The 10,252-nt window shown below is 32.8% G+C and overlaps 1 protein-coding gene across 2 annotated transcripts in view; it reads left to right on the top strand.

Moving 5' to 3' along the window:
* Window positions 1-3,217: 3,217 nt before the first annotated feature.
* Window positions 3,218-10,252, top strand: part of LOC145279690 (putative glutathione-specific gamma-glutamylcyclotransferase 2) — a 105,190-nt gene continuing 98,155 nt past the window's right edge. Inside the window, exon 1 of one of the 2 annotated variants that reach the window (XM_080130967.1) lies at window positions 3,218-3,529. The gene's annotated coding sequence lies outside the window, so the exon portion shown is untranslated. The other variant, XM_080130968.1, reaches the window with a different exon arrangement.

The following is a 10,252-nucleotide window of genomic DNA, read 5'->3' as shown; positions in this document are numbered from 1 at the left end:
TGAAATGGAGGATAACTGAAACGAAATGACACCAGTAAAGAAACTGATGTTTAATGTATGTGTAGCATGGTCCCTGGTCGTGTTTGTGTTAATGAGTAGCAATTCGTCTCTGTTTACCTGACTCTTGCTAGTGCGTAAGGAATGTGTGCGCGAGATGAAGAAGGCTGGTATGTGAGTCATCGAATTCTTTTTGTCTTGCCTACCCCGCAACCCCACTCGGCCAAAAGTACGTTGCACAATATACATTCTTGGGATCCTGTTGGTGAAATCTGGTTTTTGGTTGTTTATTTCCTCGTTTTTAAAGGAGTTTCTAACTTCACTTTCAGCTTATTATTTTCACATACAGTTATTCCTTTTTTTTTGGGGGGGGGGTTGAAACAATTTACATTGGTTGGAAATACTTGAGTTAACACATTCCTGTAAAAGCTTACTTATTTTGTGAGTGAAGAGGAAAGCAACCTCAAACGAAGCAGAGAAAGAAAGAGAGTAAGCAATTAGACCCATTTGCTTTTTAACGTTCGTGTTAGTGTTGGGACAATTCATCAGAATCGGAAAAATTTGTGCCTATTTTTTCTGATGCCAAAAACGATTCCTTTAATCAACTTTTTATTTGATTTTGTTTTAAAAAAAAATCAATAATAAATATTGATTTTAAACTACAAGTAAAACTAAATTCAGTGGTTGTTCCAGAATTCCTCTACATTAAAAAATAAAAATACAGAAAAATCTGTATGAATGATGAAACGAAAAATATCAGATTTCAAAAATCACGTAAATTGATGAACTATGATAATAATATAATAATACTATAATAATAATATAATAATATTATAATAATAATGATAATAATATCATAATAATAATGATAATAATATAATAATAATAATATAGTAATAATAATAATGATAATAATATAATAATAATAATATAATAATATTAATAAGAATATAATAATAATAATAATAATATAATAATAATAATATAATAATAATGTAATAATAATAATAATAATAATATGCAAAAAATATAAACTGGAACAAATACACTGAGGATATTATGAAGGCTACTGCAAGGAAGGTAGGCTCCCTCTATCATACTAGAAAACTAATCATACCTGAGAGTATCCTGTACTTCTACAAGGCCACCATTTGCTCATGCATGGAGTATTGTTGCCACATCTGGGCTGGTGCATCTACCACTAGTCTCTCCCTCTTGAATAGGGCCCAAAAAAGGGTCTCCAATCTAACCAGTCCCACTTTGTTACATAGGCCCCAACATCCATCCCATTGCCGCAGTATTGCATCCCTGTGCATGTTTTACAAGTATTTTAACGGAATGTGTTCTGATTAACCCATTGCACTTATGCGTCCTCGACCTACATATCCCTGACAAACCTGCTTAGCAGCAAAATTACACCCCTTCACTGTTGAAATCCCTAAATGCCAGAAAGTTTTCTACTCTAATAGTTTCTTCCCTTGAACAGCTAGACTTTGGAATTCCCTTTCTGCTACCTGCTTCCTTAACTGTACTGATATGCAGAAGTTCAAATGTAATGTAAACCAACATTTTAATCGTTCTTCAGCATGGTCCCAATTAGTAACCCCTTATGCCTAAGTGGCGATGTGCCTTGTTTGGGGTGAAGTTGAGTAAAAAAAAAAATCAAATAACAAGTTCTCACACATTTCAACATCAGATATTACTCACTGGCAACAACTGGTGGTGTTCCCTGGAATCTGGATGACAACAACTCTCCCCGGATTTCCAATACTCTCTATCTCTTTCGATCATCTTTGCAAATGAATTTGCATTATCATAACCTCTTACCATTGACTTCTCGCTGACAATAACCATTTGTCTTCACTGGAATTTGGGTGACAATGAGCCTCTCCAATGCTCCAGACCCCTTCACACCCATCCAGAGGAGGTCTGGTTAATGTTTTCTCTTCTTGGTCTTTCCATCCGCCGCGACCCTTCTAGACTGTTTGATGTGATGCCAGTCAATGCCGACACTACAATTCTTTTTTTTTTGGGGGGGGGGGACGGTTTTGTGGTGAATTTTTGTAATGTTAAACAGAACTCTGCTTGGTAAATGTCGGCGTTATTTATGGAAAAAACGGTTGGTTTAAACTGCAGAAGCACATGTTAAGCTATACAATTCTATAATTGAATACCCTCCCCCCCAAAAAACGAAAAACATAAAAGTATGTTTTTGTAAACCGCTCATGAAAACTGAAATTTTTATATCAATTAAAAAGCATTAAAAACTAGGTAACACAAAAAACGAACTACATTTATTTTTAAAACTTTCTTGTTATTTGTAATGTCCGCTAAAAATTCCTTCGCTATGTGACAAGTCACGTTACTACGCTCTTGAGCGCGCGAACGCATCGCATCAACGCATAAGAAAACACTACAGACAGCGTAGCGAGCGCGTAAATGAAGACAATGAAATGGCGGAAAATAGTCGCTAGGTTCAGGGGTTCATACCACGCAAACGGCAAATTTGCGACGAAAACGGTTATCATATTCTTTTTAAGCACACCGAAATATACAAAAAAAAAATGTTTTTTTCTATACGAACGTGAGACGGGCCTTAAAGTAAACTAATACCAAAATTTGATTTTTTTTAATTTAAAAATAAAACTATATGATCAATTTACGCGATTTTGGAAATACGATATTTTTGTTTCGTCGTGGTTACGTACAATATACATCATAGATATTTCTCTTTTTTTTATTATTGCTTTTTATTTTTGGTGCGTATGCACTTACTGATCCGGATCCGCGCTATTTTGTTAAAAATCGTATTTCCAAGTTTAATTAAAGTTTTATGATGTTTTTTTAAAAAATTCAATTGTAAAGTACAAAACACCCTCCCTCCCCATGTTAAGAATGGCTTTTTAAATAATAACGTTATTATTTCAGCACGGATCAATAAGTGCATGCATGCATGGAGTACCTTTTTTTTAATACTGGGAAATTTTGGACAAGAACCTTATTTTCACTTAAAAATATCAGTTTTATGATAGGGTTGTGAAAACATTGTAGCGTTTGTTTTTATTAGTATGCATTTTAGAGTTCATACCGGTTTACAGAGCGTGACACTAGTTACAGTGGTAGTCACAATCGTTGTTAACAGACATTATGCAAAATAATATATAAAATAAAGCTCAGCCAATCACAAGTTCTTTTCTTCTCTCTCTCTTTTTTTTTTTTTTTTTTTTTTTTTTAAAACCTTCGCCTTCACCCCCACGTCATATCCATTCCAATTAATATCTTCCTCATGTTTAAACGCTAATTACCCGTCCATTGTCAAAATCTAACTTTTCGTCTTTATCTGGATTTCCCCGCTTCTTTAAGTGTAGTAAGCAAAGCGCGAGACATTTCTTCCTTCTGTCCGTCGAGCGAGAAGACGACGGACCTCTCTAAAAACAAAAACAAAAAAAAAAGTCGCAGGAAAATCAGAAAAAACGGACTTCTTTTATACCAAGGATTTGGAGTTGCCTCCCTTGGAACATATATATTTTTGGTATTATCTTATTATTATTGTTATTATTAATCGTTTTGTTTCAGAATTCTTTTCAATTACTCGGACTTTAATTCATAGTTTAATTTCTATATTCACAAAGTTTCAGCCGATGTAACATCCAAACTTCAGGTTCTTTTTCTTTTTTATTGGGGGGGGGGGGGGGTCGGCATAGAAATTTCCCAAAATTCCCAAATTTGAAAAAGATGCGCCCGGAGAAAGTCAGAATTTATACCGGCCAAAACGAAGATGACCATTAATTCGAATAATCGAAATCGCTATAGTGTTATTTTATTTATTTATTTTTTTTCGTGTTTTTTTTTGTTTTTTGTTTTTTTTTATTAACTTTTAGCTACTTTTGTAACTTGTTAAATTAAAAAGCGGGATTTTGATTTTATGTGATTTTTCTCTTAATATCTACGACCAGCTGGGATTTGTATTTTTTATCCTCTCACCTTGAGATAAAAAAAAAAAAAAGTGGCATATTTTTTTGTTCTTCCAACTTCACAATAACAAGCTTTTTAATATTTATTTAAAAAAAAAAAGACAAATAAAATTATAAAATAAGATGCCGGTAAAAATTGAGTAAAAGAAATAATTACTAGATATATATTGTTTTTCTATACCCCCGAAGTATTGTCAATGAAGATTGGTGCGAATTAAGAAACAGCTGTAGTCTCCCCCCCCTTCCTTGTTATTGTCGGCTTTAGCAATTGTGTCATAGATGATGTCATTATTATTTATTTCAAATAGTAAACAACACGAGCATGTCTCGTTTCATCCGGTCTATATATATATTTTTTTCATAATCCACTTGTATGTTTAGAATGAAATAGAAAGTGTCTACTTGCCGATGGCTACCATTTTTTTTTTTTTTTTTTGTACTTTTTCTTTTTAATCGGAAAACCGGTGTTTATAAAAAAGAAAATAACAACCGGTGTTTAAAAGCGTGTGGCGATATACAAATGTTTATATAAATAAATGTGTGTTAGCTGTATTTACATTGTACTAGTTTCTCATTATTTTAGGTTGGATTTTTTTTTCTTTTCTTTAGATTGTTTTCAAAATAAATCCAAACTCGTTTTTATAATTAGAGCTTTTTTTATTTTTGAAGATATATATGTAAGAAATTTTTTTTTTTTTTTTTTTTTTTTTTTTTTTTACGACCTGCCCCAGCGTAGTATAAACACCTCAACTCCCCCATGTTAAGAACGGCTTTCGGAATAAACCCCCCCACACACACACACCCACCAATATTCCCATGTTAAGAACGGCTTTCGAGGTTGAGATGTTTATTCCGAAAGCCGTTCTTAACATGGGGATGTTGGGTTGTTTCTGGGGCACGTCGTAAAAATTTATCTAAGAAGTTTTTTTTTCTTTCTTAGTTCAAAAATATTTTTAAATAGTATAATAGTTAGAGAGAGAAATTTATAACAAAATTTAAATCTATTAAATTTTAAACTTATCCAATACATCATAGAAGAAATAACCATTTAGTTTTATTTGACGGCGTCAAAGAAATTCCTTTATGATTGGAAGTTTTCCTGGTTAATGCATTGCATTGCTCGGAATGTCTGCCGTTTTAAATTATCTTAAATGTTATAATAAAAATGCATCCAAGTGAAACAAAGCATTTTGGCAAAATCGAAATGATCTAACAATTATCTTGTTTTTTGATAAACACCGGTTCGGTTGTCAATGTGCAATTTCAAAGCATGTCAGCCATCGCCAAGTGAACATTTTCTATTTCAGCATCCTATGTCCTTTACCATCCAGCCGATAACACCAGATTACCTTTGCTTCCTTTAAGATACCTTACAATGTACAACAAAACAACAAAGTTGTTAATTACAAGTAAATGTCACCAACGGGAAGATAAGTTACTCTTCTACCTACCTGGAGAAGTTTTGTGTTTACCCTTATTTTAAAACGTCTATTTAGCTTGAAACATAAGTAGTGCCAAGTTTTAAGTTAGAACATGAAAGAAATAGCAGATAATTAAACGGTCATCTCTGGAGATCTTCGACAATTGCTCACAAGTGAAAACTAAACAAATATACGTGTAGATACATTTTTTGCCCGATTGGTGACATTTATTTGATGTGTTTACTAGTATTTTGTTTAAGTTTTGTTTTGTGGTCTATACTTTAAAATGGCATTATTATTATTATTATTATTATTATTATTATTATTATTATTATTATTATTATTATTACTACTACTACTACTACTAAAGTACATAATAGTTTTTAGACCTTACAACATCCACCCACCTGCATGTTAAGAATGAGTTTCTAAATAATAGCGTTATTATTTCAGCGCGGTCCGTATTCTGCAAAAATATATTTTTCTATTTTAATATTCGATTTGGATGGTGGTACGTGGGATCAGAGATAACTCATATGGGGTGGGGGTGGGGGTAGAGGTGTGAGTAAAGTTAAATCATATCTAATCTTAACCCCCTTAAGGCACACTCTGCATTTATCGGGAATACTGATAATCGCGGTGTATTCCGACTTCAACACCTGAATATCCTAGCATTTTCGTTCTTATTTTCTATAAGTATAGAGTTATTTTATTTACTTTCTTTATAGGAGTTTAAACACAAGACCTAGTATGCATTTGATGAAAGTGTTTTGTGGAACGAACTGGATTCGAACTTGTCAGTTCATGTTAACTACTTAGCTATAGTTATGAATTAAAAGTAATCGCTATATCAAACGCGAATTCGATATTATTTTACTCCTTTGATCCAAATGAAATATACTTCTCCAAATGCTTTGAGTAAATTAGTTTCAGGATATGATTATGGACGTTTATCTTCATTTTCAAGTTATTAATTCAGTAAAAAGTTAATTTGTCTTTAGTCAATGTAGACTAGAATACTAAGGCAATTTTTATATTTGCCTACTTTCAAAGTGTCTCTTCTGGGGGGGGGGCTGGTTTTACCTCCCATTAAAAACGACCTTGTGTCACATTTTGCTCTTGTGGGAAGCAAATAAATACCAATTTGTTATTATTCTGTCTCTGATTAAAATATACTTATCCAATGCATGTGGTGGATTTAGCCAAAACACCCTAAAAGAGTTCCTATTTACAATGCCTCCCCGTGAGACAGAGTTAGACACCAGGATCGTTTTTTTTTTTTAACGTGGAGAAAAGGAACAAAAATTAAAAATTGTCTCAGTTGTGAAAGGTTTCTCCTCCACTGACAGAACAAGAAATTGAAGTGTAGCATCTGAAGAACAGATACTACACTTTGACGTATTAAATCTTTTATTCGGGCTAAAAATACAATGTAAGTTCAACATGAACAAAAAACTTAGACACAAGGCCAACTCGTACTACATTTTGATCTTAGCCAGAAGACCAAATGCAAACAGATAGGAGCTTCACCTTCATTATAAGTAACAGGAACATCCACTTCAAATCAGAACCGAGTCGGATCGAGACAACAGATATTATTTACATAAAGAACTCCATATCCTTTCTTCAGATAGAGCTTTATAATGTGAGCAAGAAAAAAACAAAAACTAAAGTAGAAATAGGGAGACAATAACTACACGAAAACCCCATTTATTGACTAATCTTTTAATGATCAATAAACCGTAGATTTTCACTTATCAAATTATCTTATTTTTAAATTAAAAAACAATTTCTGACTTAACAAAACTTGTATTACAAGGCATCTCCGATTTGTCCTACTCTGAACGCCTCACTCGTCTTAACCTTCCTACTTTAGAACTCCACAGACAGCGTGCTGATATCTTACAGGCCTACAAAATAATAAAGGGGTTTGACAATGTCCGCTATAACAGACCTTGCCTTCACTGTGACAACAGCTTGTTCACTCCAGCTCTCAACTCCCCCACCAAGGGATATAATCTGAAGATGCATATCCAGCATCATCCTGGCTCCCGTGGCCACTTCTTCTCTAGTAGAGTGGTTCCTATTTGAAACAGGTTAAGTTCCCACATCACCCCCCCCCCCCGTAAATGCCTTCAAATTATGCATGGCTGCAGAATGAAAGAACCACAAAGACTCCTGTCAATACCAGTTTTCCTACTGAGCCAGTGACGCTACCCTCATATTTTTCATGTGAATTACAAGTGCTACTTGTAACTCTTTGACAGAAGAGGATCAGAACCTTGGCATATAGTATAATACCCTAGTCGGGTAACTAATGACCTTAACTTATGATAAACTTAACAGTTTTTCCAAACAAAACTTTACTATTATTAAATTTAATAAAAATATAAAAAAATGTCTTAAAAATTTAGTGAACAATTAAAAATTACTTGAAAAAAAAAAGTACTTTATGCTACGAACCTAGACTTGAAACATAATTATTTTCTTACTTTAACTGTAGGACCTATATGGAAACAAATATTTCCGGAACAGACTGGAAAAGACGAAATCGTCGCCGAACATACCCAGCAAATATTAAATAAAACAGCCTTTTCATATTTCCCTAACTTGAGATAGGTCAATTCAATCCGTGATAAGAAGGGGTTTAATAATTCTCTTTAAATTAGTAAATGAATCACCTTTATTTTATTTTATGAAGTTGGTTTTTTTTTTCAATTTATTTTATCTTTTAAACGGCTAAAATGTAAAAATCCTAACCTCAAATTCATTTCGGTTTTGCCGTATGATTATACATCTTTTGTCCTTTGAAATCATAAACGGCTTCGGCTATTTCCGGTTTGTCCCTTAAATCGTAATCGGAAACATTTGATATGGTTAAACCTGAATATTAGATGAGGTGTAAAATTTTTCGAAATAGCGATATGAAATTGTATATATATGGTAAACAACTGATGATCCCTTTAAGAACATTGGTATGATTGTTTGTTCATGTAAGTAAAACTATTCAGAGATGCAGGAAATAAATTGACTTACTGACAAAAAAACTTTCCAACGAAGGACATTTAAAAATAAATAGTTTTAAAGGTTTTAAAGAAACTTCCAAGACTATACACACACACACACACACACACACACACACACACACACACATATATACACACACACACAGTAGAACCCCGTAATTAGTAACAAAATACAGTATATAATACACATGTATACGTAATCAAATAACATTATAAATAACATCGTAAGGCAGGGAAAATACCGTAACCAGGGGCTGGAAGAACATTGTATTCCACATCGAAAGCTGAAAAACCGTATCCCGGAGTTCTACTATATATATATATATATATATATATATATATATATATATATATATATTGTGAATATTATGATCTGCTGACAATTGAAATTAAAATCAGATGAAATCTGAAGAATAAGAACTTTTTAAATGTGTAAATATATTAGCATTATTGGCTTATTTCCTAGATGATGGCTATGTTCTACTAGTACGAGGATATTTTCTAAAAAAAAAAAAAACAAGTTCTTTGATGAAAAGAAGTAATTTAGTAACTTATATAAAAATAATGTCAGCACATTAGCATACTTTAAAACACATACATATAAATAATATATAAGTGATGGGACGATTAAATATTTTTTTTTCTGATTCTGATGCAATTACCGATTTCGATTCCTTTTTAAATATTTAGCTATAGAGTTGTTTTTTCTTTTTTTTGTTTTTCTTAGGTGGGGTGGGGCAGATAATTGTGTAATATGTACATTTACAACAGAAAAATACACTTGTGGGTAGTGAGAATCTATAGATGTTAGTTTTACCGGTAGTTCAAAATCTATATATAAAGTAGTAGTGTTCATATGTGTCTGTGTGTACAACTCTCCTACAATCCATACTACTGGACCGATCATGACCAAACCTGGGATGATGATGGTCCTCTATCTAGGGATGCTGCACACCATTTTTCAAGGTTAAGGTTAAACGCTAAGGTCATAGCCTATGTATATATACTTTCGTACAGCACACACCACTGAACCGATCATGACCAAACCTAACATGATGATTGTCTCTGACCTAGCGATGGTGCACACCATTTTTTTAAGGTCAAGGTTAAAGGTTAAGGTCATATTAAACGCAGCTCTTCATAAACTCCCCCACTAGGGATGGTGCACACCAAGTTGAGGTTCGTCATAAAGCAGAACAATGTGGACATGTAACAAACAGACTCAAACTGAATCAACTTAAGACATGATGATAATACTGATGGAACCGGCTATGCAGTTTCACCTGTTCCACCATTATATCTTGAACTGATTTAGTTTGAATCTATCCGTTACATCTCTGCATTATTCTACCTCTTATAAACCTAAATTTATTTCTTTTCTATACACATTAAACAATGCTTCATGCAAACTATATTAATCTCTTATATAACTATTTATTATTTTATCATTAGTACCCAAATGGAAAATTAAATTTTAAATAAAAAAGAAACAAAAGAATCGTTTCGGGCATTGGAAAATAGACACTAAAATTTCCCATACTGAATCCGATATCCCAACAAGTTTTGATTTTTCCAATTTGATTTCAATCAATCGCTACAACACTAGTGTGTATGTGTGTGCATAAGTTATGAAAATATATATGGCAATTAAGTTACATAGAATATTCCATGTTTCATTCTTGTAAGAAGTCGTCGCCTGACGAATACTCACGAGAATGAAACACGAAATATTCTGTGTAGCTTAATTGACATATTTATTTTCATAACTTACTACCTAGCTCTACCTATGCATCAAGCACTGTTGAAGTAAATACTGAAAAATTTACACAAAATT

This window comes from Euprymna scolopes, chromosome 7, assembly GCF_053919585.1.
Source record: "Euprymna scolopes isolate OS-2025 chromosome 7, ASM5391958v1, whole genome shotgun sequence".
In the NCBI taxonomy this organism is placed as follows: domain Eukaryota; kingdom Metazoa; phylum Mollusca; class Cephalopoda; order Sepiida; family Sepiolidae; genus Euprymna; species Euprymna scolopes.
Note: the sequence above shows the minus strand (reverse complement) of the source record. Positions and strands in the feature narration are given on the sequence as shown.